We start from the raw sequence: 3,409 nt of genomic DNA, 5'->3' as shown, positions 1-3,409 counted from the left end.
AGCAAGCGAGGTGAACTTATTCTCTTCCTTGGTGTGCTGTATTCCTGCCGCAAATTCCGATTCCCATGCCAGAAAACTGATGTGTTTTTCTGCCAGATGGTAATGATATATTTAAAACATAGGTAGTCAAATCAAACCCGAAAACAGCTTAGGGTTGGGACACTATAGCATGGGCGGGGATTCTCTGACTTGTGAACAAGACTCAAGATACAGCCGGTCATCTGAAAGATTCTCTATCTCAAATTCTTTCGTCACAGCTTTTCTTCCGATCATTGAAGATTTCCTCTCCTGCTTTTTGTCAGTACCAAACATTTCGTTTTTTTTTCCTAAAAAAACTCTATCTTCTTATTAAGAGATAACAAGGTGTAGAGCTGAATGAACACAGCAGGCCCAGCAGCATCAGAGGAGCAGGAAGGCCAACGTTTCCGGTCTACACCCTTCTTCAGAAAAGTAAAATATTTTTGGAACTATTAACTTTATTATTGTTCAGAAGGATACATTTTCATAAATTGACTGTGCATATGTTTAACTTCCCTTCTAGTGTTCCATTTATTTACAGTGTGTGACAGAGATTTCAGCAAGATCCATCATGAATGCAATTGTGGGTGAATAGATTTTGTTTCCTGTGTCTATCCAGTGTGGAACTCAGTATGAAGTAACATTTCTGTCAAAATCACCAATTTATGCTAAACTTGCTTCATGGGGAATGCATACATTTCACAAACATATATTGTATGAAAACAGACTGCAAAGACACACACAAGATTCGCTGGTGCTGCAGAATGTACAGATTAATGATACAAAACTGTATGGAATACAAATCAATCGCAATGATGCAGCAGTGATGGAGACAAATGAAATATTATTTGATGTGCGAGTGTTTGGTAAGTTGCTTGATTATATAACTTTAAAATAAACATTATTAAACTCAATGTGAATGTGTGACAATTACGAGAAAGTGTAATGCTATGCTCACTCAGTGAGAAAATTCTTAGCCTCTAATGAGGACTCTAACCAAGGTCAGAAATGCGATAGAGGAGGAGGATGGTAATATATTCACCCTGAGGGCATCCTTCTTATTCTTCCAGAAGCTTCATTCATACAGAACATTCACCAGCTTCAGCAAACAGGAAATTCTAGGCCCGAAATGTCAGTCTTCCTGCTCCTCTGATGCTGCTTGGCCTGCTGTGTTCATCCAGCTCTACACCTTGTTATCTAGGAAATTTGTGTTCTTATTTTGAAGGTTGTGTGTTTATATCTTTCACATTGATTTTTTTCAGACTGCAGGAGCTTTATAGAATTAACTGGAGATTTTTTTCTGGACAGAGATTTAAGTGACAGTATCTTTCTAACCAAGTTTTTACTTGTGTGGGTGATAGAACAATCATTTCTGGCAATTCAGCAATATATACTTTTGTTCTTTTTTGGAATGTGACTAAGTATTTGAAAATTACTGAACACAGAGACTTGTTGCTGGTGCTTTTGATATTGCACTCATCAGAACAAACTCACGAAAACCAAATTTCAAATAATCTCAATGATTTTTACTGCAAGAGAACAGGGTGCTGATTGGTTGGCAAGTTCACTATGATTGTCTGAGGCATTACCATGAGGAAAGAATTCTTAAAGAGAGAAATACTTTTGGCAACATGTCTCTCTTTTCAACAATAATTAAAAATGAGCAATTATTTCCCACTAAATGTAAAATGGCAAAACGAAATTGGAAGAATAAGTATGAGATATAATAAATAAAAATAAGAAATACAATAAAGTCTTGTCATTCATCTCTGAACTGTTGTCTCTATTTTAGAGCCAGTTTCCAAGCCATTGATAAAAAATAAATTGTTCAACTACAATTGTCAGCCTGGGCTGCTCTGTCTCCAAGGGAACAGATGTCACATTACATTGGGAAAAACAATCCCTGTCTGGGGCCACCAGTAGAATCATTGATGGAGCTGAACTGGTGATAAGTTATGGTCATGAACAGGACCAATACATGTACAAATGTGTGGCAGAAAATCCGGGCAGTAATGCAACCAGTGACCCACAGACACTAGAGAAGTGTAAAGGCAACAATTCTAAAGGTGTGAAACTGTAAAATCTACTCTTAACATTGTATTTGCCTATATTGTAAGTCATACCAATTCACATTCATCCATTACCTCTGTGCTCACTGATCTGCATGGGCTCCCTTTCCATAAAGTCTCAATTTTAAAATGGTCATTCTTGTTTTTAAATCATTACTTGATCTTGACCTTCCCACCCTGCAATGTCCTCCAATCATTAAACTGCTTAAAACTCTGTTCTGGCTTCAAATACATATCCGCTTTAAATTGGTCTACCATTCACAGCCATGTTTTCAGTTTCTGAGGCCCTGAGCTGTGGAATATCTGCCCTAAATCTCTCCACCTCTCTCTCTATCTGTTTATTCCCTTAAAATGCTCCTTGAAAACCTATCTCCCTGACAACACTTGTCGTTATTTGTTCTCATCTCCCGTTGAGACTCGGTACTGAACTGGTTTGACAATGTTCCTATGTCGTGCTTTAGGATGATCAGAGATAGCAAGAACTACAGATGCTGGAGTCAGAGTCAATACAGTGTGGGACTGGAGGAACACAGCAGGTCAGGCAGCATCAGAGGAGCAGGAAAGACAATGTTTCAGGTTGGGACCCTTCTTCAGTCCCAACCTGAAACATTGACTTTCCTGCTCCTCTGCTGCTGCCTGACCTGCTATGTTCCTCCAGCTCCACACTGTACTGATGTGCTTTAGGATTTTTTGTAAATTGAACTTGTTGTATGAATGCCAGTTGTGTAGCAATGAGAAACAGGGTATTGCTGTAGAAGCACTTTCTCACACAGATACTGAGTAAAAGGAAGTGGATCTATTCTATATGCTTTTAATCAAGTTTGGAGAAAATTTGATTAAACAGTTACATTGGGAAGAAAGCAAAATACTGAAAGTTTGATTCTTCTTATGTTTTAAATATCTTACTAAAAAAGTAAGTGCCCTGCTATGTATGTATCACAAATTCAAATCACAACTTCACCAACTTGCACCTGATGCCTGTTAATTTCCTTAGTGTTTCTCCTGATCATCAATTTTAACCTCAGGGTTTCAAAAAATACTGTTTGCAGTAGAACAAACAGTACATTGCAGTTACTTGGCTGGCCAACATTAAACTCATGGAGTGAAATTTAGTGCTTTTGTTAGTAGGCGCATCCATTGTTTGGAGAACCAGTGATAATACCACTGTAGCCATTCTGCAACTGACCCAACTCATTCAGGCACATTCCTGCTTGGAATCGACGTCCACAGAAAAGTTGAATTTTCCAGAGGGCATGATGGCCCTGCAGCTCTCCATCACCACAGCACCACCAGGAATGGTGGTTACTGCTGATAATTCAGAA

The 3,409-nt window shown here is 38.5% G+C and overlaps 1 pseudogene; it reads left to right on the top strand.

Moving 5' to 3' along the window:
* Positions 1–541: 541 nt before the first annotated feature.
* LOC125482529 overlaps positions 542–3,409 on the top strand; it is a 4,383-nt pseudogene continuing 1,515 nt past the window's right edge.

Source organism: Rhincodon typus, unplaced genomic scaffold, assembly GCF_021869965.1.
Source record: "Rhincodon typus isolate 14 unplaced genomic scaffold, sRhiTyp1.1 hic_rhity00011757, whole genome shotgun sequence".
Lineage (NCBI taxonomy): Eukaryota > Metazoa > Chordata > Chondrichthyes > Orectolobiformes > Rhincodontidae > Rhincodon > Rhincodon typus.
This window is presented reverse-complemented; position numbering and strand designations above follow the sequence as displayed.